Here is a 25,899-nt window from a genome sequence, read left to right as displayed (position 1 = left end):
ATGGGGTTGAAAGGTTTGATATTCGTAGCTGCATTTCGTAGTGGAGATCAGCCTGTGAGACTTACACGACAAGTGGAGTCGCCTATAGCCTTTGCATAGGGACGAGTGTTTACCAGGGTGATTGACAGTGAGGCGTTCAGGTCGAACATAATCTTGTTGACATTGTATTCAGTAATGCACGTCTTCACAGGCCACTGCTTAGTTGTATCTATCCACAAGTACATCCAACAAGTTGCTGTACACCTTTAGTGAAGTTAAGCCCAATGAAGTGTATATGTGGGTGCCAGTAATTTGTTTGCACTGTCAAAGTTCCTCCGTCCATCTCAGAGCACTTTATATGGTGTGTGTGAACCATTGCACCTAGACGACCCTTGCACATCACTACTACCAGACTATGCACTGTGCCCAGTGATAAAGCTGACCAGAGCCGGACTCGAGACTTCAAATACTGGGGACCAACTGCTGACTGACTCCATGGCGTCGGCCAGGTGGTGCTGTGCTTGCTTTCAGTACTCTGGTGCCTCCTGCACCGGGCACACCCCAGGCTGCTGCCTGGTCGCACATCTGTGCCAAACGGCGAGACCGGGCTACGTCAGAGTCTGCGGCTGTGGTGTGTAAGCGTGACACTTTCGGCACAGCCGCTGGTACGCCCATTTAGCAGTTACGCTGACGCCACCTGTGTGGTCAGACCACTCTATTGCCACTGGGCAATTCCTGCTGTCCCGTCCTGAGATAACAAGAGGACCGTACGAAAGCGCCCCTAGCCGATTTCATTCGTGTTGACACGTTGTGTAGGGGACCAGCAGATCTTCGACATACGTAAGCAGGAATACGCATCTCTCAACAGTTTTCGAGAAAATAGAGTTTGAAAATTGTAGGCGTGGTTATATCCTTTGTCGAGAGTATTCAATGAGTCCACAGGCGGGCGAGCAAGCAGTTAGTTTAATTGCTGCGAAGTCTCTGGATCTAATTTCGCTGCTCATACTCGAACTTCTTTTGTTTTATTTCCATGTAATTCTAACAATAGATTCATTATGAATGTGGAAATTTTCTATATTTCTTTGTTTATCGTTTAAGTAACCATTATCCTGAAAGAAGGAGAAACAAATGTCCTTATGTCAAGGTTGGAAATGAAAAATGTTCTCAAGAACGTTCTGTCAAATCACTGCATTCATTTTTATATCTACATTTCAGCCTTGACGGCTGAAGTGTCAGCGTGGCTGGATGCCATCTGAAGAAGTCTGGGTTCGATTCACAGCCGTGTCGGGGAACTTCTCCACTCAGGGAGTGGATGTTGTGTTTTCCTCATTATTTCACCACCGCCGACAAGCAAGCCGCCTGAAAGACGTTACGGACGTGCACCGGACGGAAAAGCCGCCATTATTGACGTATAGGCCCAGTAAGACCACGCAAGGTAAAATCCATCAATGTCACGTTTGATGGTTGGCTTTTCTCTGTGCCTAAATTTGCTGCATCCTTTCACAAAGAAATTTCTTTCTTTCATCAGACTACGGTGTTCCAGTCCGTTGTCTAATTTCCCTCTGACCAACTTTCCAATGAAATATATTTCGTCTGAATGTTTTTCTATCTGTAAGGTCTGGCGAGTTATACCGGCTGCTTTAATACCCTCCTTAATCGCAGCAATCCATTTCATTGGCTCAGTTTTGGCCCTACGTATGTTTTCGTAGAGTTCTACTATTTGTTTTGTCAACCTAGTGGGTGCCATTCTTTTAATCTGCCCATAAAATTTAAGTCTTCGTTTTCTCATGTCTGAGTGTTAATCTATTTCATTACTACTTCCCAGGCTTTAAGTTTCTCCATCAGTAATTTATGGGCCTAATACTGTCCTAATAATCTTTCTTTTTTTCTTTTGAATTTCTCCAATATCCCTCTTCCCATTTAAAATTAAAATTTCTGCTCTATAAAGACATTCAGGTTTGATTACAGTGAAGTAATTTCTAAGTTTGCTAACTTTAGAAAGTGATTTTTATTATAAATATTTGTGTTAATCTGAGTGCAGTGGCCATGTTTTGACAGCGAACTTCATTTGCAGCTTTTTCCAGACCGTTTTCTTGTATGATTTTCCTCAAGTATTTAAACTGAGATAACTTTTTATTTTTCTACATTTCGTGTTCAAAAACTTTGCTGCCTGATTATTGTGTGTCATGTACTCCGTTTATTTGAATGATATCTGTAGTCCTACCTTTTCTGAGACTTCCTTAAGAATTTCAATTTGGTTTTGAGCTGTGGTACCATCCTTAGTTAGTTCCCAGATGATCTGCAAAGGCGAGGCAATCTGCTCTAATATCAGTTCAACCTGATTGATTGGTCTATATTTTGAATTGACCTTTGCTCTCGCCATTCTGTAATTACCTTTTCCAAAAGACAGTCAAACAGTAATGGAGAGATTTTATCTCCCAGTCTAACACCAGTCTTTATTTCAAATAGTTCAGAAATCTCTCCCATGAATTTAACTTTAGATCTAGTGCCGGTTAACGTTTCCTTAATCAGTGTTAGAGATTTATTATATAGCCCTTGTTCCTTTAAAATTTGGAAAAGAGATTCACTATCAACAGAGTTATAAACCTTTTTAAAATCCACAAATGTACATGCAATATTGTTAGTACAAATCCTTTGTTGTCAGTGGATTACTTTTAAAGCAAGAATTTGTTCTTGATAGGGTCTGTTTCATCTGAAGCCTGCTTAGTATTCACCAATTTTAGGTTCTAGCTGTTCTTGAGCTCGATAAACACTGCGAGAGAATTTTGTATGTGACTGGGAAAAATTTCCTCAGTAATTATTATCATCGGTTCTATCCCCTTTTCTATGGAATTAATGAATTAGTGGAGTCTTCCAGTCTTCAGGTATTTTTCCAGTTTGCCAGATATGTCCAATTAGTTGAATGACCTCTTTTATAGTGTTAGGGCCAGATGATTTTAGTAATTCTGAGATTATGTCGTCTTCTCCAGATGCTTTATTGTTTTTATGTCTCTTAATTTGTTTAGTTACTTCGATTTCGTCAGGTGCTTTAGAGGTAAGGTTGGCGTTCTTAGTTTGCTGTGCTTGGAATTTATTCGCTGATTCTGGACAGTTCAATAGTTTTTCAAAAAAATTAGCGAGTACCTTAAAATTTTCGTTGTTCTTAAGAGCCAAACTGCCATTTTCAGTTTTGAAGCAAAGATTTTGAGGTTGGTAACGGGTTAGTTTTGTCTTGAATGCTTTACAAATGTTTCTTGTATTGTTCTTTTGGAAACCTTTTCCGATTTCCGAAAGTTGCACATTTTCATAGTTTCCTTTAGTCTGTCGGATTAATTTAGGTGTTACAAAGGTGGTGTGCTTTTTTCAGTTTTTTTTTACTATCCCAATTTTTGTATGCCTAGACTTAACTGCTATTTCACAATCCGCGTTCCACTAAGATGGTTTTTGTTTCTTTCGAAGCGGAATTAAATTTTGTGCTGTTTTGATGAACTTTTGCTTTAGGTTTTGCCGATGGTTGGATTGTTTTTGTCAAGTTGACTTGTGTGATTTGGGGTTATTTTAGCAGTGTCAAATTCTGGGGTAGCATTTTTTCTTTTGAAGAGCTTCTGAGGCTGAAGTTTTACTTTTATTCACGTTAAATAATAGTCAGAATCAGTAACAGCGCTTTTCATAACTTTGACATTTAAAATATCTTTGTACTTCGGGTATGAAATTTAAGCATGGTCGATTTGGAATTCCCCAGTTCTTTTTAAAATGTGTTGACATGATTTTGAGGTTAACATTTTGGCGTGGTTCAACAAATCTTTTAACATTTTGGTTTGTCTGTTTATGCGCAGGAAATCCACCCACCGGTTTCTTATGTTCTTTCTCTTTACCCAATTGAGCATTAAAATCACTCATTAAAATTTTAGCTTGGTTTGAGGGAATTTTCTAGATGAAGCTTTCTAATGTTTCCAAAGCTTGATTAACTTCATCAGGTTTTTTACGGTTATCCGCGCTGACTGGCATATGGACATTAATTAAAGTGTATGCTTTATTTGCGCATTTAAGAGAAAGAGTTGTTAGTCTATTATTAATGGGTTTTACCTCCGTTATTGAGGTTAAAATACTTTTGGAGACTGCAAAAGCAACACCCATATGTGGAGCAATACAAAGTATTTCTTTACCAGTTTTACTTTGAAAAAAAAAAAAAACGATAACTGCCGAAATCCATTGTTATTGACCATCATTTGTGTTTCCTGAAGAGCCAAAATTTGAACCTTCTGTTCTTTTAATGTATCTCCCAACTTATGAAGTTTACCTGTCTGTAAAAGTGTTTGTATGTTAAGTGATGCAAAACTTGTATTTGTTTTGGTTTTAAGTTGGCCAGAGGATTCCGGCTTCCTCTACTGAATCACACTGCATTTTAACTTGGCCCCCCAGAATCCGAAAGACCAATTGCGCCCATAATGGTGGCGGTGGATTGACGACGTGGGGTAATACTGTGATCACCAAAACCATCCATGATGATTGTACCTGCAATCAAGTGGGATTGAGTAGGCTCATTGAGTGAACTCAGAATGTTAAGACTTGAGTATTGGTTCCAGAATAAGAATATAAGCCTCACACTGGTGAAAAGACACTCATCACTTTGTCGCTTGGTGCAAGACAAACTCAAAGTGGATTTGGTTTTGTTCTCTTTTGCCGTGGTCCGAGGCGGCTTATTTTGTATTCGAAGCTGTCCACCATATCTGATGGAACATTCACTATCCGCCGCAAGTGATCCATCGAATATATACTACTGTCCATTAAAATTGCTACACCAAGAAGAAATGCAGATGATAAAAGGGTATTCACGCAATTTGAGTGCATAGATCCTGAGAAATCAGTACCCAGAACAAGTATCTCTGACCGTAATAACGGCCTTGATACGCCTAGGCATTGAGTCAAACAGAGCTTGGATGGCGTGTACAGATACAGCTGCCCATGCTGCTTCACCACGATACCACAGTACATCGAGAGTAGTGACTGGCGTATTGTGATGAGCCAGTTACTCGGCCACCATTGACCAGACGTTTTCAATTGGTGAGAGATCTGGAGAATGTGCTGACCAGGACAGCAGTCGAACATTTTCCTGCCGGACGAAGTGGCCGTGCGGTTCTAGGCGCTGCAGTCTGGAACCGCGATACCGCTACTGTCACAGGTTCGAATCCTGCCACGGGCATGGATGTGTGTGATGTTCTTAGGTTAGTTAGGTATAACTATTTCTACGTTCTAGGGGACTAATGACCTCAGAAGTTAAGTCCCATAGTGCTCAAAGCCATTTGAACCATTTTGAACATTTTCTGTATCCATAAAGGCCCGTACAGGACCTGCAACATGCGGTCATGCATTATCCTGCTGAAATGTAGAGTTTCGCAGGGATCGAATGAAGGGTAGAGCCACGGCTCGTAACACATCTGAAACGTAACGTCCACTGTTCAAAGTGCCGTCAATGCGAGCAAGAGGTGACCGAGACGTGTAACCAATGGCACCCCAAACCATCACGCCAGGTGATACGCCAGTACGGCGATGACGAATACACGCTTCCAATGTGCGTTCACCACGTTGTAGCCAAACACGAATGTGACCATCATGATGCTGTAAACAGAACCTGGATTTATCCGAAAAAATGACGTTTTGCCATTCGTGCACCCAGGTTCGTCGTTGACTACACCATCGCAGGCGCTCCTGTCTGTGATGCAGCGTCAAGGGTAACTGCAGCCATGGTCGCCGAGCTGATAGTCCATGCTGCTGCAAACGTCGTCGAACTGTTCGTGCAGATGGTTGTTGTCTGCAAACGTCCCTATCTGTTGATTCAGGGAACGAGACGTGGCTGCATGATCCATTACAGCGATGTGGACAAGATGCCTGTCAGCTCGACCGCTAGTAATACGAGGCCGTTGGGATCCAGCACGGCGCTCCGTATTACCCTTCTGAACCCACCGATTCCATATTCTGCTAACAGTCACTGGATCTCGACCAACGCGAGCAACAATGTTGCGATCCGTTAAACCGCACTCGCGAGAGGCTTCAGTCCGACCATTATCAAATTCGGAAACTTGATGGTACGCATTTCTCCTCCTTACACAAGGCATCACAACAACGTTTCACCAGACAACGCCGGTGAACTACTGTTTGTGTATGAGTAATCAGTTGAAAACTTTCCTCATGTCAGCACGTAGTAGGTGTCGCCACCGGCGCCAACCTTGTGTGAATTCTCTGAAAAGTTAATCATTTGCATATCACAGCATCTCCTTCCTGTCGCTTAAATTTCGCGTCTGTAGCATGTCATCTTTGTGGTGTAGCAATTTTAATGGTCATCGAGAGAGAGAGATAGAGAGAGAGAGAGATAGAGAGATAGAGATGATATCGAAATTTGTTACAATGGGAGAGCCCAAAATGAAATTTTCACTCTCGAGTGTAGTGTACGCTGACACTGATATGAAACTTCCTTTTATATTAAAACTATGTGCCTGACCGAGACTCGAACTCGGGACCTTTGCCTTTCGCGGACAAGTACTCTACCATCTGAGCTATCCAAGCACGAATGATGACTCTTCCCACAGCTTTAATTCCTTCACTACCTCGTCTCCTATCTTCCTCTGCAGGAGAGCTTCTGTGTAGACTGGAATGTAGGAGACGAGGTACTGGGGGAATTAATGCTCTGGGACGACTCATGATTGATTCTTGGGTAGGTCAGATGGTAGAGTACTTGTCGATGAAAGGCAAAGCTTCCGAGTTCGAATCTCGGTCAGGCACACAGTTTTAATATGCCAAGAAGTTTCATATCAGCGCACACTCCGCTGCAGAATGAAAATTTCATTCTGGAATCATCCCCCAGGCTGTGGCTAAGCCATGTCTCCGCAATACCCTTTCTTCAAGGGGTGCTACATCTGCAGGAGGGCTTCTGTGAAGTTGGGAAAGTAGGAGACGAGGTACTGGAGCAATTAAAGCTGTAAGGAGGGTCGTGAGCCGTGCTGGGGTAGCTCATATGGTAGAGCACTTGCTCACGAATGCAGAGGTCCCGAGTTAGGGTCTCGTTTCGGCACGCAGTTGTAATCTGCTAGCAATTTTCATGATAACAGTGGTTGTAGAAACATGGAAAACAATTACACTACTCAAAAGCAATTTTGTATCTACGATGTGACATATCAGTACGTACAATGAAGCATGCAATTAGAATCTACCTTTCAAAACTTCTGGCTTGTAAGATTTTTGGGTATTTATGGTTCAGCTCTCAACATATATCGCGCTGTTAAGGTTGTTCTGAGTCCTTCCATTCCATAGTTAATTGATTCTTTCTTATTTATTGTTATGTTGCTTACGATTCTGTCGAGATTCCCCTCTGGCGGCGTGGCGTGTCTGGTCTTATCGATCTTCGAGTCGTTGCTTCCTGTTAGTCTTGTGTAAGGTAATAAGATCTTTATCTTTAGGGGAGGGGGTGGTGGGGTGGGGGTGGCCGGTTGGTTGCCTAGCGGTGACGAGTCGGTCGGTCGGTTTTTGAAGTAGGAAATTAGAGAATGTCGGAGGCGACCGCAGCGTGGCGTGGCGGTGGAGGTTGGCTGTTGTTCCGAGAAGCGGTGTGGTCTATCCTGGCGGTGCGAGACGAGTTGGACGAGTTGACGGGACATGGCTGTAAGCTCTTGCTGTGAACACCCTGTGTTTCCGAGTCACTAATTGGTGGAGCGGCAACGGATGTCTTTAAATTGTCCGTCTGGAGGAGGGATTAATGGACTAGTAACTCGCCTAACCTGAGCAGTGGTGTTTCGCCGCCGTGCCTGCAGAGAGGAAGAGGGCTCCGGTGAGAGAGCGCGTGGCTGCGTGACTGTGCACAGTTGGGTACGCTGGCGACGTGGACACGGTCGCGTGTGAGTGACCTTTGCATCGGAGATCACCTGTTGTTTCTATGATAAACTGAAAGTTAAGTTGGTTAAAGGTTTAGATGTTAATTGAAGAATTTTGGTTTATGCAACGAGCGTCTTGTCTGCCTTGTGGCCTCCTGCGTTCGGGTTTCCTGTCCTTGTCACCGGTGTATTTACAGACAAAGATCTTTTCCGCTTCTTATTAGTGCTGCCTGGTAGGAAGTGTATTTCTGGGCATGGATTATGGTTCCTGATTTGATTCCTCCTCCTCCCCTGACCTCGCGTGAGGTCGATGTGATTGCTGAATGTGAGGCGTTGTGGGTCTGTTAGTCCGCTTCTAGCCTGAGCATCTTTCGGGAGACAATTTTGGCAACCCTTACACCCGATCGGTTAATTATTTCTATCCCAGGACAATTTGGTGGCAGGACATGGTACTAAAGTTGTTAGTTATTGTAAAATGTTATATGGTTGGTTTTTACTCTGATTGCTTTTGGCTACTGTTTCATTGGTAGTTTTTTTAATTACGTGGCTTTAAAATTGTTAGTTATTGTAAAAGGTGAATGACTGTATCTCTTCTTTGATTGTTTTAATCTGCTTGGCATCCTTTGGAAATGCTAGTTCTGCCTTCCTATCAGGCAGCCTTTGTAAATTAAGATCTTGTTGTGCCAAAATTTAAAAGAAGTGGCTCCCTATATGATCGGTAGCGAAATTGTATGCAAATTGGTCTTTTTGTTTCATTACTTGGACAGTTTTAATTTTGTTAGTAAGTGCTTTATCAAAGTCTGTTTTAAGTACAATGACTTGGAAGATTTTGATTTGTTATCAAATGTTTTATCAAAGCCGGTTTTAAGTAAAATGGCTTGGCCCTTAACTGTAATGTAAATTGTTTTGAAAGGCACTCATGCCTGCTAGCTTTTTGGATCTATTCCTGGTCAAGTGGTAAAAAAAATGAGTTTCAAGGGTTGCAGTAATCAATAAAGAAATTGTAAATTGCTACTCGACAATAACCACCTAATTTTGGCCCCGTTTCACAACTGGGGGTTTTCTTGATTAATCGTAACAGCCTTCTCAGTGGTTACTGTCTGTATCTAGATATTTACCACAAGCTGGCAGTTGTGGTAAAGAAGCGGCAAACAAGGAAAACCTACGATGTAATATTTTTCGAATATCAAAGAAGACTAAAGATAAAAATATTTGATGGCCTAATTTAGACTTTCTATTGGTATCGTGTCCATATGTACATATTAAAAAGTATTGAGTTCTGAAGGTCTGAACATGAATTTTGTGTTAATTTTAAGTCCGACAACGTTCGACAGTACTCTTTTTGATTCTGGCGTATGTAGGAATGGACGATCGCGTAAAGTTCATTTTACCAGTGCCAAAAATTAGGTGCATCCATTCATTAACCAACTAAATGCAAAAAAATTTGCAAGTGCGCTGTTTTCTCAATGTTCAAATATAAAAGAAAATTGGTTTACATTTATAAACGCTTTTCCGTCATTGTGTATCATAGCAAGCGTATATTTACTTCAGGAGCCAGTCCCGTTGGTTTTAGGACACTCATAAAATATTAGTAAACTTTAGTAAAAAGCTTTAATATCGAATACTTAAACTGGATGTAATCCTTGTCCACTTGAATGACGATATATATATTTATCACTTTCGCTGAACGCAAGAATAACTCTTTATAACTTGAATAGTAGTCAGTGACAGCGATATATCAATGTACGCTTAGCTTTAAACTTCGGTCCACTGTTCTGACTAATAATACTGGCGCTGCAGGATCTGAGCTATGACGCTGCTACTCTCATAGTCGGTTATCACGGAGCGGGAGAGCGGTGCTGCGCCCTGACGTACGTAGTCAGTGGCGGTGTATGGTACCTCTTGACAGCTCCTCAGCGACCGACCACTGCCAGCTCATCCATCCTACAAAATTGTTGTCACCTGTTACGAGGTCAAACACTCCAGCCTGCTGACCATGTTAGAAGCAGTTCTGATATAGAACTACAACAAAAATATAGAGTGACTACAGTAGCGGAGCTGCGAAGCCATAAGAATAAATCCATTAACAACACTGGTACAAGCAGTTTGTAACATGAGAGCCGTATGACATTGGTACAGGGACGATAGAGGTTTAAGTATTTTCATGAGGACCGAGAAGAATTTTTCTGCAGCTAAGATTTCGAAATGTTAGATACTAGAGGTACTTAGTTTTCATTGCATGAAGTAATCCTTCCGAATTTGTATGAAAACTGTTAAACGCTTTTAAGCAAAAGTCTGAATCTTCATTCTCAGGCCAAAATATGTGCAGGGCTCCGAGGTAGTGTGTAATATGGCAAAGTCAGTGTGTAAGAAACAGTGTGTTGCAATTGAGTTTCTAATTGAAAAGAGCACCTTCTCTTTCAGCATGTTAATGGCAGACTTCACACAACTGCTGCGACATCTGTAACAATCCGGCGCTTTGGTTTCACTGTCATCGATCATATTCCACACAGCCAAGTCGGGACTTGGCTCCATTCGATTTTCATCTGTTTCTGAAAGTTAAAACACACCTTCGAGGACTTCATTTTGATAATGCTGAAGCGGTGTAAGCATGCTTGAGATTGTTGTTCCTTCACCAGAGTCAAACATTATACAGTGACTGTTTTAACAAACTGGTCTACCGTTGGGAAGAATGTGTTCGTCAACAGGGTGACTGCGTTGTGAAGTAAGCATGCAGAAATGAAGAATAAAGATGTGGAATATTAATAACTTTTGTTTTATTTGATAAGTTTTAAGAGTGGTTTTCCATAGTCTTTCAAGTTGTAGCATGGACCAAAGAAAGAAAATAATGTCCGGTAAATAAGGGCTTTAATGGGCATACCTTAAGAGCTATGAGCAAAAAAATTGGAAATTTATGGTAAGGTCTTATGGGACCAAACTGCTGATGTCATCGGTCCCTAAGCCTACACACTTGTTCATCTAACGTAAACTAATTTACGCTATAGACAACACACAGACCCATGACTGAGAGAGGACTCGAACCTCTGACGGGGGAACCGCACGGACCCTGACAAGGTGCCAAAGACCGCGCGGCAGCTACGAGCACATTATCAACTTCGCTGTTGTGAAAACATCTCTCCTACTGAGTAAGTGCTTATAGTCCTAAAGACATGCCGATGTTTGCTAGATTTCTTTGCTTCGAATTATCGTTCCTGTAATATCCTTGAATACGAAAATGTTTCAAATGGCTCTGAGCACTATGGGACTTAACGTCTGAGGTCATCAGTCCCCTAGAACTTAGAACTACTTAAACCTAACTAACCTAAGGACATCACACACATCCATGCCCGAGACAGGATTCGAACCTGGGACCGTAGCGGTCGTGCGGTTCCAGAAGGTAGCGCCTTGAATACGACTTTGTCCTATGGAAGAATACCATTGAACCACCGATGCAGAGTTTGTCCTAGAGGACGAGATTTTTGGATCGTCCTATAATACTACTTGACAGAAAATGTAGAATTTGCGAAAGGGCAGGATGAACAAGATAAAACTTCATAGGTTGAGAGCGGATGTGATGTTATTTCAGTGATGATAAAATGGAGTAAAATATACAGAGAACTTGGCAATATGAGTGCATTTATCAGTATGACGTTACACGTTTTCTAGCCTAGATGAACACAGTGTTTCCGTTCATAAGGGTGTCATAAAGGTCATAAGGGTGTCATAAAGAAGTTGTATTCTCTGCTAAGGCAAGCTAGACCATCACTGTGTACTGGCATTAGGACGAAGTTGTTGTCTGAACGGGATCAACATGTTCTGTCAAGGCAAGTGTATGGATCTTGCTGCCAACGAAATTACCTCGACTTCACAGAGGCAGCGTGTGTGTGATATATGTGCCCGAGGCTCGTCTTATTGAAAAATGGCATCAGGATCATATATATATATATATATATATAAACCCCATTTTTATTCGTGTAGTGCGTAATGAAATATGAATGTTTTAGTTGGATCACTTTTTTCGATCTGTGATAGATGGCGCTGTGATAGTCACAAACGTATAAGTACGTGGTATCACGTAACATTCCGCCAGTGCGAACGGTATTTACTTCGTGATACATTACCTGTGTTAGAATGGATCGTTTACCAATTGCGGAAAAGGTCGATACCGTGATGATGTATGGCTATTGTGATCAAAATGTCCAACGGGCGTGTGCTATGTATGATGCTCGGTATCCTGGACGACATCATCCATGTGTCCCGACCGTTCGCCGGATAGTTACGTTATTTAAGGAAACAGGAGGTGTTCAGCCACATGTGAACCACCAACCACGACCTGCAACCAATAATGTTGCCCAAGTTGGTGTTCTAGCTGCTGTTGTGGCTAATCAGCACATCAGTAGCAGACAAATTGCGAGAGAATCGGGAATCTCAAAAACGTCGGAGTTGAGAATGCTGCATCAACATCGATTGCACCCGTACTACATTTCCATGCACCTGTAATTACATGGTGACGACTTTGAACGTCGTGTACAGTTCTGCCACCGGGCACAAGCGAAATTACAGGACGATGACAGATTATTTGCACGCGTTCTATTTGGCAACGAAGCGTCATTCACGAACAGCGGTAACGTCAACCGGCATAATATACACTATTGGGCAACGAAAAATCTACGATTGCTGCGACAAGTGGAACATCAGCGATCTTGGCGGGTTAATGTATGGTGCCCCATTATGGGACGAAGGATAATTGGCTCCCATTTTATCCATGGCAATCAAAATGGTGCAATGTTTTCTGATTTCCTACGTAATGTTCTATCAACGTTACTAGAATATGTTTCACTGCATGCCAGAATGGCGTTGTACTTCCAACATGTCAGGCACATAGCTCGCCTGCGGTTGAAGCGGTGTTGAATAGCATATTTCATGGCAGGTGTATTGGTCGTCGAAGGACCATACCATGGCCCGCACGTTCACCGGATCTGACGTCCCCAGATTTCTTTCAGTAGGGAAAGTTGAAGGATATTTGCTATCGTGATCCACCGACAACGCTTGACAGCATTCGTCAGCACATTGTCAATGCATGTGCGAACATTACGGAAGGCGAACTACTCGCTGTTGAGAGGAATGTCGTTACACGTATTGCCAAATGCATTGAGATTGACGGACATCATTTTGAGCATTTATTGCAGTAATGTGGTATTTACAGGTAATTACGCTGTAACAGCATGCGTTCTCAGAAACAATAAGTTCACAAACGTATATGTATCACATTATTATAACCGAAATAAAATGTTCAAACCTACCTACGTTCTCTATTTTAATTTAAAAAACCTACCTGTACGAACTGTTCGTCTAAAATTGTGAACCATATGTTTGTGACTATTACAGCGCCAACTATCATAACGCGAAGAAAGTGGACCAACTAAAACATTCATATTTCTTTACGTACTACCCGAATTATTATTATTTCTTTTGGGGGGGAGAGGGGGGGGGGGGAGTCTTCGGTCCTGAGACTGGTTTGAAGCAGCTCTCCATGCTACTCTATCCTGTGCAAGCTTCTTCATCTCCCAGTACCTACTGCTACCTACATCCTTTTGAATCTGCTTAGTGAATTCATCTCTTGGTATCCCTCTACGATTTTTACCCTCCACGCTGCCCTCCAGTACTAAATTAATGATCCCTTGATGCCTCAGAACATGTCCTACTAACCGATCCCTTCTTCTAGTCAAGTTGTGCCACAACCTTCTCTTCTCCCCAATCCTATTCAATATCTCCTCCATTAGTTACGTGATCTACCCATCTAATCTTCAGCGTTCGTCTATAGCACCATTCAAAAGTTTCTATTCTCTTCTTGCCCAAACTAGTTATCGCTCATGTTCCACTTACATACATGGCTACATTCCATACAAATACTTTCAGAAACGACTTCCTGACACTTAAATCTATACTCGATGTTAATAAATTTCTCTTCTTCAGAAACGCTTTCCTTGCCATTGCCAGTCCACATTTTATATCCCCGCTACTTCGACCATCATCAGTTATTTTGCTCACCACATAGCAAAACTCCTTTTTTGTTTCATTTACTGCTTGCTCACTATGCAGATTGAATAACATCGGGGAGAAACTTCAACCCTCTCTCACTCCCTTCCCAACTACTGCTTCCCTTTCATGTCCCTCGACTCTTATAACTGCCATCTGGTTTCTGTACAAATTGTAAATAGCCTTTCGCTCCCTATATTTTACCCGTGCCACCATCAGAATTTGAAAGAGAGTATTGCAGTCATCATTGTCAAAAGCTTTTTCTAAGTCTACACGTGCTAGAAACGTAGGTTTGCCTACCCTTAATATAGCTTCTAAGATAAGTCATAGGGTCAGTATTGCCTCACGTGTTCCAACATTTCTACGGAATCAAAACTGATCTTCTCCGAGGTCGGCCTCTACTAGTTTTTCCATTCGTCTGTAAAGAATTCGCGTTAGTAATTTGCAGCTGTGGCTTATTAAACTGATAGTTCGGTAATTTTCACATTGTCAACACCTGCTTTCTTTGGGATTGGAATTATTGTTCTTGAAGTCTGAGGGACTTTCGCCTGTTTCATACACCTTTCTCAGCAGATGGTAAGGGTTTTGTCAGGAGTGGCTCTCCCACGGCTGTCAGTAGTTGTAATGGAATGTTGTCTACTCTTGGGACCTTGTTTTGACTCAGGTCTGTCAGTGCTCTGTCAAACTCTTCACGCACTATCATATCTCTCATCTCATCTCCATCTACATCATCTTCCATTCCCATAATATTGTCCTCAAGTACATCGCCCTTGTATAGACTCTCTATATACTCCTTCCACCCTTCTGCTTTCCCTTCTTTGCTTACAACTGGGTTTCCATCTGAGCTCTTGATATTCATACAAGTGGTTTTCTTTTCTGCAAAGGTCTCTTTAATTTTCCTGTAGGCAGTATCTATCTTACCCCTAGTGAGATAAGCATCTATATCCTTACATTGTGACCTCTGGCCATCCCTGCTTAGCCATTTTGCACTTCCTATCGATCTCATTTTGGAGACGTTAGGATTCCTTTTTGCCTGCTTCATTTACTGTATTTTTATATTTTCTCCTTTCATCAATTAAATTCAATATTTCCTCTGTTACCCAAGGAGTTCTACTAGCCCTCGTCTTTTTACCTACTTAATCCTCTGGTGCCTTCACTACTTCATCCCTCAAAGCTACCCATTCTTCTTCTACTGCATTTCTTTCCCCAATACCTGTCAGTTGTTCCCTTTTGCTCTCCCTGAAACTCTGTACAACCTCTTGTTTAGTCAGTTTATCCAGGTCCCATCCCCTTAAATTCCCACCTTTTTGCATTTTCTTCAGTTTTAATCTACAGTTCATAACCAATAAATGGTGGTCAGAGTCCACATCTACCCCTGGAAATGTCTTGCAATTTAAAACCTGGTTCCTAAATCTCTGTCTTACCATTATATAATCTACCTGAAACCTGTCAATATCTCCAGGCTTTTTCCATGTATACAGCCTTGTTTTATGATTCTTGGACCAAGTGTTAGCTATGATTAAGTTGTTCTCTGTGCAATATTCTACCAGGCGGCTTCCTCTTTCATTGCTTAGCCCCAATCCATATTCACCTACTACGTTTCCTTCTCTCCGTTTTCCTACTACCGAATTCCAGTCACCTATGTCTATTAAATTTTCGTCTCCCTTCACTATCTGAATAATTTCTTTGATTTCATCATACATTTCTTCAAGTTCTTCATCTGCAGAGCTAGTTGGCATATAAACTTGTCCTACTGTAGTAGGCGTGGGCTTCGTGTCTATCTTGGTCACAATAATGCGTTCACTATGCCATTTGTAGTAGCATACCCGCACTATTTTTTTTAATTCGTTATTAAACCTACTCCTGCATTACCCCTTTTTTATTTTGTATTTATAATCCTGTATTCGCCTGACCAAAAGTCTTGTTGGTCCTGCCACCGAACTTCACTAATTCCCACTATATCTAACTTTAACCTATCCATTTCCCTTTTTAAATTTTCTAACCTACCTGCTTGATTAAGGGATCTGACATTCCACGCTCCGATCCGTAGAACGCCAGTTTTCTTTCTCCTAATTACGACGTCCTCCTGGGTAGTCCCCACCCGGAGATCCGAATGGGGGACTATTTTACGTCCGGAATATTTTACCCAAGAAGACGCCATCATCAAAAAACCATGCAGTAAAGCTGCATGCCCTCGGGAAAAGTTACGGTTAAAGTGTCCCCTTGCTTTCAGCTGTTCGCAGTACCATCACAGCAATGCCGTTTTGGTTAGTGTTACAAGGCCAGATCAGTCAATCATCCAGACTGTTGCCCCTGCGACTACTGAAAAGGCTGCTGCCCCTCTTCAGGAACCACGCGTTTGTCTGGCCTCTCAACAGATACCCCTCCGTTGTGGTTGCACCTTTTTTTTTTTTTTTTGTCATCAGTCTAGTGACTGGTTTGATGCGGCCCGCCACAAATTCCTTTCCTGTGCTAACCTCTTCTTCTCAGAGTAGCACTTGCAACCTACGTCCTCAATTATTTGCTTGACGTATTCCAATCTCTGTCTTCCTCTACAATTTTTGCCCTCTACTGCTCCCTCTAGTACCATGGAAGTCATTCCCTCATGTCTTAGAAGATGTCCTATCATCCTGTCCCTTCTCCTTATCAGTGTTTTCCACATATTCCTTTCCTCTCCGATTCTGCGTAGAACCTCCTCATTCCTTACCTTATCAGTCCACCTAATTTTCAACATTCGTCTATAGCACCACATCTCAAACGCTTCGATTCTCTTCTGTTCCGGTTTTCCCACAGTCCATGTTTCACTACCATACAATGCTGTACTCCAGACGTACATCTTCAGAAATGTCTTCCTCAAATTAAGGCCGGTATTTGATATCAGTAGACTTCTCTTGGCCAGAAATTCTTTTTTTGCCATAGCGAGTCTGCTTTTGATGTCCTCCTTGCTCCGTCCGTCATTGGTTATTTTACTGCCTAGGTAGCAGAATTCCTTAACTTCATTGACTTCGTGACCATCAATCCTGATGTTAAGTTTCTCGCTGTTCTCATTTCTACTACTTCTCATTACCTTCATCTTTTTACGATTTACTCTAAAACCATACTGTGTACTCATTAGACTGTTCATTCCGTTCAGCAGATCATTTAATTCTTCTTCACTTTCACTCAGGATAGCAATGGCATCAGCGAATCGTATCATTGATATCCTTTCACCTTGTATTTTAATTCCACTCCTGAACCTTTCTTTTATTTCCATCATTGCTTCCTCGATGTACAGATTGAAGAGTAGGGGCGAATGGCTACAGCCTTGTCTTACACCCTTCTTAATACTAGCACTTTGTTCTTGATCGTCCACTCTTATTATTCCCTCTTGGTTGTTGTACATATTGTATATGACCCGTCTCTCCCTATAGCTTACCCCTACTTTTTTCAGAATCTCGAACAGCTTGCACCATTTTATATTGTCGAACGCTTTTTCCAGGTCGACAAATCCTATGAACGTGTCTTGATTTTTCTTGATCCTTGCTTCCATTATTAGCCGTAACGTCAGAATTGCCTCTCTCGTGCCTTTACTTTTCCTAAAGCCAAACTGATCGTCACCTAGCGCATTCTCAATTTTCTTTTCCATATTCTTCTGTATATTATTCTTGTAAGCAGCTTCGTTGCATGAGCTGCTAAGTTGATTGTGCGATAATTCTCGCACTTGTCAGCTCTTGCCGTCTTCGGAATTGTGTGGATGATGCTTTTTCCGAAAGTCAGATGGTATGTCTCAGTCTCATATATTCTACACACCAAAGTGAATAGTCGTTTTGTTGCTACTTCCCATAATGATTTTAGAAATTCTGATGGAATGTTATCTATCCCTTCTGCCTTATTTGACCGTAAGTCCTCCAAAGCTCTTTTAAATTCCGATTTTAATACTGGATCCCCTATCTCTTCTAAATCGACTCCTGTTTCTTCTCCTATCACATCAGACAAATCTTCACCCTCATAGAGGCTTTCAATGTTTTCTTCCCACCTATTTGCGCTCTCCTCTGCATTTAACAGTGGAATTCCCGTTGCACTCTTAATGTTACCACCGTTGCTTTTAATGTCACCAAAGGTTGTTTTGACTTTCCTGTATGCTGAGTCTGTCCTTACGACAATCATATCTTTTTCGATGTCTTGACATTTTTCCTTCACCCATTTCGTCTTAGCTTCCCTGCACTTCCTATTTATTTCATTCCTCAGCGACTTGTATTTCTGTATTCCTGATTTTCCCGGAACATGTTTGTACTTCCCCCTTTCATCAATCAGCTGAAGTATTTCTTCTGTTACCCATGGTTTCTTCGCGGCTATCTTCTTTGTACTTATGTTTTCCTTCCCAACTTCTGTGATGGCCCTGTTTAGAGATGTCCATTCCTCTTCAACTGTGCTGCCTACTGCGCTATTCCTTATTGCTGTATCTATAACGTTAGAGAACTTCAAACGTATCTCGTCATTCCTTAGAACTTCCGTATCCCACTTCTTTGAGTATTGATTCTTCCTGACTAATGTCTTGAACTTCAGCCTACTCTTCATCACTACTATATTGTGATCTGAGTCTATATCTGATCCTGGGTGCGCCTTACAATCCAGTATCTGATTTCGGAATCTCTGTCTGACCATGATGCAATCTAATTGAAATCTTCCCGTATCTCCCGGTCTTTTCCAAGTATACCTCCTTCTCTTGTGATTCTTGAACAGGGTATTCGCTATTACTCGCTGAAACCTGTTACAGAACTCGATTAGTCTTTCTCCTCTTTCATTCCTTGTCCCAAGCCCATATTCTACTGTGACCTTTTCTTCTACTCCTTCCCCTACAACTGCATTCCAGTCGCCCATGACTATTAGATTTTCGTCCCCCTTTACATACTGCATTACCCTTTCAATATCCTCATACACTTTCTCTATCTGTTCATCTTCAGCTTGCGACGTCGGCATGTATACCTGAACTATCGTTGTCGGTGTTGGTCTGCCCTACCTTCCTATTCATAACGAATCCTACACCTGTTATACCATTTTCTGCTACTGTTGATATTACCCGATACTCATCTGACCAGAAGTCCTTGTCTTCCTTCCACTTTACTTCACTGACCCCTACTATATCTAGATTGAGCCTTTGCATTTCCCTTTTCAGATTTCCTCGTTTCCCTACCACGTTCAAGCTTCTGACATTCTACATCCCGACTCATAGAACATTATCCTTTCGTTGATTATTCAATCTTTTTCTCATGGTAACCTCCCCCTTGGCAGTCCCCTCCCGGAGATCCGAATGGGGGACTATTCCGGAATCTTTTGTCAATGGAGAGATCATCATGACACTCCTTCAGCTACAGGCCACATGTCCTGTGGATACACGTTACGTGTCTTTAATGCAGTGGTTTCCATTGCCTTCTGCAACCTCATGTCGTTGATCATTGCTGATTCTTCCTCCTTTAGGGGCAATTTCCCACCCCTAGGACAAGAGACTGCCCTAAACCTCTATCTGCTCCTAAACCCTCTTTGACAAGGCCGTTGGCAGAATGAGGCTGACTTCTTATGCCGGAAGTCTTCGGCCGCCAATGCTGATTATTTATTAAAATTTAGGCAGTGGCGGGGACCGAACCCGGGACCGATGACGTTTTGATTATGAATCAAAGACGCTACCACTTTTTTCATCTTTTTTTCTTTTTTTCCCTTTTTTATTATCCACTATTATTTTCTTTTTATTTTTTTTTATTATTTTATTTTTTAGGATGGTCAGGGCGTGGTACACGCCGTACTAGCAGTGGGGTCTTTTTGACGGCGCTGCCAGTGCGTCGAGGCCCAAACACCTCCCACCCCTTTCTTCATGTTCCCTGTTGGGTCATAGCACTAAGTGTGCAGAAATGTTAACACAGATATTCCCATTCTCCGATGTAAGAAAGACAAAGAAACCTCTTCTCTGAGTAGAAAACTGAAACTGATATATATATATATAAACTTAACAATTCTTCTCGAAGCACAAAAAAAAAGTTCCGGAAGCAAGGTAATAGTAATAAGAGACCAAGTGACTTTTAAATTTTCTTCTGTTCGTTCTCGTTCAAGGTGTTGTAGTGGTTCCACATATTTAACCGACACCCATTCTTTCAAAAATGATCTTCAGCATGTTGCCGTAGTGCTTCTTGTGGTTGCGATACGTGCTGATTTTTGCATATTAACACTTGATGTAAACGCGGAATTTTATCTCGTTGTCCGACCCAAGTGTGTGGATGACGTAACTGACATATTTTCCCAGTAACCAGCTAATAGCGTTGGTTTTTAATTTCGGAAAGTATATAATGTCTGGTCTCAGGAGGATCGACGGCGTTATATATTCCGTAGAGGATCTGGTGAGAAAGGCGATTTGTTGCCTGATCCAATTCCAGTTGTGCACATTGCCACCACAGGCGAATCTGTGGCTGAGTGTATCCACCAGATTGCATTTTCCACAAAGGTGTGTCTGGTTTAAACCGATCCCATATAGTCTCTCGTTGGTGCTGATGACATTATTAACTGTTTTGTACCATGCGGAAATAGCGTCTGTAGATAGCCCGGCAAAATTGATGTTCCGCCATACAGCTTTCCAGTCACAATTTGGGAATTTCGTTTCAATTTTGTTTCTACCCTCATTTAACTTCCTTTCAAGTATGATGTCGCACGCTGTGATACGTGTGTTGCTTCTGATTTCGTCACTAGGATAACTTGCTTCGAGGAAAAAGTTCCTCACATACTGCAGATGGGCATTAATCCTTCGCACGTCAATCGGTGCTTGCAGGCTATGTAGTGTCACAGCCTCAAAGAGCTTTGCGGTTATACATTGTGGAAGTACTCTGAGTATATGGAAAGTCCGTTTGAGGAACAGAGCAGAAGCTTTATTGGGAATATCCACCAAACCGAGGCCCCCGTTTCTGACATCCAGTATAACGGTAGTCGCACCAACCCTGAGTATTTCTCCTCGCTATAAATAATTGGTAACAGTGGACATGATCCCTTTCGCTACTAGTTTAGGGATTGGAAATACCTGCGCAGTGAAATACGCTTTAGACAAAACGCAGGAGTTGATGAATCTGACTTTTTGCACCAGATCCATAGTTCGATGGATGTTCTCCATTACAGCACCATGAACGTTCCTCCTAGTTTCCGTCCAGTTAAACGCAGCCATCCTCATCGGACATGCCATTAAGGTTATTCCCAAAGTTTTATGTTTGTTGTCTTGTTTTGCCGATGCCAGTCGTAGGTGATCTAGGCCCCGTAGATTCAATATTTGACTTTTGTTTTCATTTGCTGTCGCTCCCGACACTAGACAATACCTTTGGATTTCTCTTTCCAGTGTAACTGTCTCCTCCTTATTCCTTATTACAACGCCCACGTCATCAGCGTAAGCTCGTATGACAATTTTCTCACCACTCAATGTTATGCCTGTTAATCTTGCGTGGACAGTGCGAAGGAAGGGCTCTAAAGATACGGAAAATAATAACATAGATAAGGGACTGCCCAGTGGAACACCTCGCCTTGTCTTTATAGGTTTAGATGTTTGGCCATTGATTACTATTTTCACATTTATACCTGTTGCAATATTCCTTAGCATGTTCAGAATCTGGGGGTGGAAAGCCATTCTTGACAGCGTCTCAAAGAGGTGTCTGTGACTAACGCGGTCAAAAGCTTTGTTGAAATCTATAAAGATTAACGCACATTTTATACTTGTCACTGAGGTAATTGCAATGACGTTTCTGTATGCATATAGACTTTCGAATATCGTTCTGGTCGGAGAACAAGATTGATGATGACTCAATATTTTGTTGGAAAAGGCATAGAGTCTTTTGTTGATAACACGCGAAATTATTTTGTAATCAGAATTTAGTAGCGAAAGAGGCCGAAAATTGTTTATGTTGGTTTTGCCTTTACTCTTTGGAATCAGTACTGTTTTACTTTCCTTAAAATCTGCAGGGACCAGTTTTCCGTTCAGGACCTCATTTGCCATGGAAGTGATCTTGTCCCCAATTATAGACCAGTAGCGCGCATGAAACTCCACAGGGAGGCCATCAAGTCCCGGAGATTTTTTGAGAGGTGAGTTACGCACTGCCTCATGCACTTCATCTTTAGTAATGGGTGACAGGATGTCAGCGTTGTCTGCTCCCGACAACTGTGGACCTAAAATAGTGAGAAAGTCCTCGAGAGCTGCATCTTCCACTGTGGTAGGGGCATATAAGGTTTCATAGTACCTATGGACTTCGTCCAGTATTTGTTTCTGGCATGCGAGCCTCGTACCAGCATGCGTCTGGACTTCATCAACTAAAGTTTGACGTCTGTTTTTAGCATGCCGCACCAAGTGATACAGAGAAGCTGTTTCATCGGCTACGACTAATGTGGCTCTTGATTCAATTTTAAGTCCCTCCATCTGTTGCCGTTTAATGCTTAATAACTTGGCTTTTATTTTTTTATTTCATTCAGACGAATTACGTCATCATGAGCCCGTTGATATAAGTCTCTTAAAACTTTATAATAAAACTCCATTGTATTCCTCAACTTCCTGTGCCTCCCTGCACTATACTGCATAGCAACTTTCCGCAGCCTTGGTTTAGCCCTCCTAGTCCACCAGTCAATGACTGTTTGGTGCTTGTCTGCTGTGCGCAGGCACAAAGTCCACGCTACCCTTATTTCCTGTTCCAGTTCTTCGTCAGTTGAAACAGAGATATTTAAATTCCATTGGACTCTGAATCGACGGGTTGGCTGTACAGTTAAATTAAAGCAAGTTAAAAGTGTACTGTGATAGCTAAAATACACGGGAATAGTTTCAACATTTAATAAATAATTTTGCAAATTTGGTGACACGTAAATTCTATCTAGTCTGCTGCGGGAGTAGCTGGTTATATGAGTGAACCCGACTGACGCCGGGTGCTGAAGTTCCCACACATCCTTAAGGTGTAGATCACTTACTAACTTTTTTAACTGTGGCGAGTAGTTGAAGTTGGGTTGTTGATCTTTCTGATTTAAAACACAGTTAAAATCTCCACCTGGTATAAGAGAACACGGATTTTTCCTCAATAAATAAATCAGTTCATCTTGAAAAAACTTCGCACGATCCAATTTGTGGGAATTTCCTGATGGTGCGTAAAGGTTAATCACTGTCACATCGAAAATTTTTATGCCTATTGCGCTTCCTGATTCTAGTCCTTCGATTTCAGTCACCAGAATGCCTTACCTTATAAGAATAGCTGTACCGATATTGGCTTCCGTGGAAATATTAACAATTTCAAAAAAGCCTGGGATCCGAAATTCCGTTATCGCAACTTCTTGTAGCAACGCGATATCTGTTCCGGACTGGTACAAGAATTCTTTTAGTGCTGCCAATTTCAAGGGTGACTGTATTTTATTAATGTTAATAGTAGTAATGCTATATGCTTGCATCACAGATATACCAGAAGAAGCTATTTGGGATTAGGATCGGTATGATCATAGCAGAAACGTGCTTCCCTACAAGGCACGATCTTTACAAACTGCGTGCCCATTACATGTACTAACGTCCTAGAAAAATTTGCACTGCGTTTAAACAAAGAGAAGAAAAGAGAAGAAAAGTATCCTGAAATACTGACAATGCATGGCTATGAGTCACTGTGGCCCTTCTCTTTCTCCTCGTCAGTGTGGGCCCTGATGACTTCATATTTAATATTCTTTTTCTTGATGTCTTTCTTCTCTGGTGTGGCTTTCGCTTGATGACGCGTGACAGCAAGACCCAGTGTCGGTCGCTGCCGCCGGCGGTGGTAGTATGGGGCAGCGGCCGTGGCTTGCGAGTCGTCAATATGTGGGTCCGGCGTGGTGTCTGTTGTGTTGTCTTGCTGGCGAGGCGGTGATGCTTGTTTGTTCCCTCCTTCGGCGCGGCGTTGCGCTTCGGAGCCAGCAGGTTGTTTACTTGGTACTTCCTCGTACTGTTCGCACTGTATGGGCTGTGCACTTGACGCGGTTATTTCAGCCGCGACCCCAGGCTCAGGGTCACATTTCCGTGAAAGGTCACTAGCATCTGCGTCACTATCTGTACGTGGCGGTATAAGTCTTCGTGCGGAAGTGGGAGCCACATCGACCTGCATTCCATCTCCTTTTTCCACTTCCAACAGATCTTCAGGACTGGTCTTCGGCCTCCTGGCAACGGGTGTTTCACACGAAGAGTCCTCATCAACATTTTTTTCAGTGTCCTCTAGAGGACGCTTTTTAGTGGGAATCTCGCTGTCACGGGACGGAATTTCAGCAGTTAATGCACGTTTTAAAGGCGGAAAGTCATTAACATTAAGTGCAATATTTTCAGAGGTACTAACAGGATCCACGACAGCCGCCGGCTCTGTTGTATTACTGGCTGACAACAAATCGTTGAGTGTTAATTTCCGGCGTTGCGTAAGGTTATTTGTTAGCACAAAAACACGGCCAGGGCAGTCCTGACGGAGGTGACCAGACTCGTTACATACATGACATGTAGGAGTTTGCCCTGAGTAAATAACATGCGCCTTGTGCCCGTCAACAAAGATGTGGGAGGGAATGTTTCCCTTCACTTCCATCTCCACGTAGCGAATGCCGTTAAAGCACTGCAGATTTAAATGCGAAGCCTACCTTTCTTTGACTATTTGCCTGACAACCCCATACTTTGAGAGGACATCTTTAATTTTCGAGTTGTCTACGTCGATGGGAATATTCAAAACCCTAACATTCCTAATTACAGACTCGGAATTCGGGAGTTTGACAGTACTTTTAGTACCATCACGGTGTATAAATTCCGTTTCATAACCAAATTTTGCCAGAAAGCGGTCTACACTCACGGAATCGTTAAACTTTATAAAAATGCAGTATTCATCAGCGTCTCGCTGCATGGTATGAACAGATTCAGAATGAAGGCCAATCACCTCGGTAATCCAGTCGTGTATTTCAAGTGCAGAGGGCTGTACTCGACGGGTGTACTTGTCGAAGGTGAAAATCACGGTGTTTTTTCTCACGGAGTTTGCCATGGTGTTCTGCAGCGAAGAAATCTCGGACAACGCCGAAATCCCAACGGCACTACGTAGAAAGACGGCATGAACGAAGACCAAATGCTCAATTGATAACGCTTAATTCACGTGCAAAAACGTCAATAAACGATCACGAAACGTTCACGGAGCAGACTTGAGGAGCGTGCGACCGCTGCGACAGCTAAAGCCACGGTACGGTACGGTACGGCTATCTGTGAGGCATTCAAGCCTCCCCACCCACGGCAAGGTCCGTGGTTCATGGAGGTGACTTCACGAATATGTAATATGAAATGGGGATTCCTATTTTTTAAAAACGCAGTTGATATCCATTTGACTTATGGCAGCGCTATCTAGCGGGCCAACCATAGCGCCTTCTGGTTCCCCCCCTTCAAGCTAGACAAGTTTCGTTCTTTGTAGTTTTTTCGTGAGATATTTGGCCCAGTCACGATCAATGGATCACCCTGTATATATGTCGTAACGAAAAAGTTAACCACGCAGAAGTCATTGTCAGTCCTCAAGGTAACTTCGTACGTGTACACGCCATCGGCAGATATGTAAATGATTAGAGTGGCAGTACTTTGTGGCAGATATAACTACCAACAAAATGCGTTAGTGTGGTTTTAAGAGACTTGATAGAATATGTACGGAAACTGGACAGGGTCACTTTTTGAGTGATCACTTTGATTGACATTTAAATACCACATACTCTTTTGAAACCGTGCTATCGGCACCTGAAGGAGTTTGAAAAGTTGCTCATGGTATGTCTCCATTTGGCTGTCTTGTCAAACCGTGTCACGCATGTGACAGTGCCCCAGTGCTGGACTGCATGCAAATGTGAGGCCAGGCGTACTCGTCCTAAGGTTAAGGTTGACCACGTCTGACCATCGCAAGGGCGGATCACCCCGATGTGCGCCGAGCTCACCCCATCGCCTTGACATCAGCGTCTACCATCCGAGAACAAGGAACGGACACTACAGCATTTTGCGTCATTCCACGCCATTGGTCAG

This window comes from Schistocerca gregaria, chromosome 7, assembly GCF_023897955.1.
Source record: "Schistocerca gregaria isolate iqSchGreg1 chromosome 7, iqSchGreg1.2, whole genome shotgun sequence".
NCBI lineage: Eukaryota > Metazoa > Arthropoda > Insecta > Orthoptera > Acrididae > Schistocerca > Schistocerca gregaria.
Note: the sequence above shows the minus strand (reverse complement) of the source record.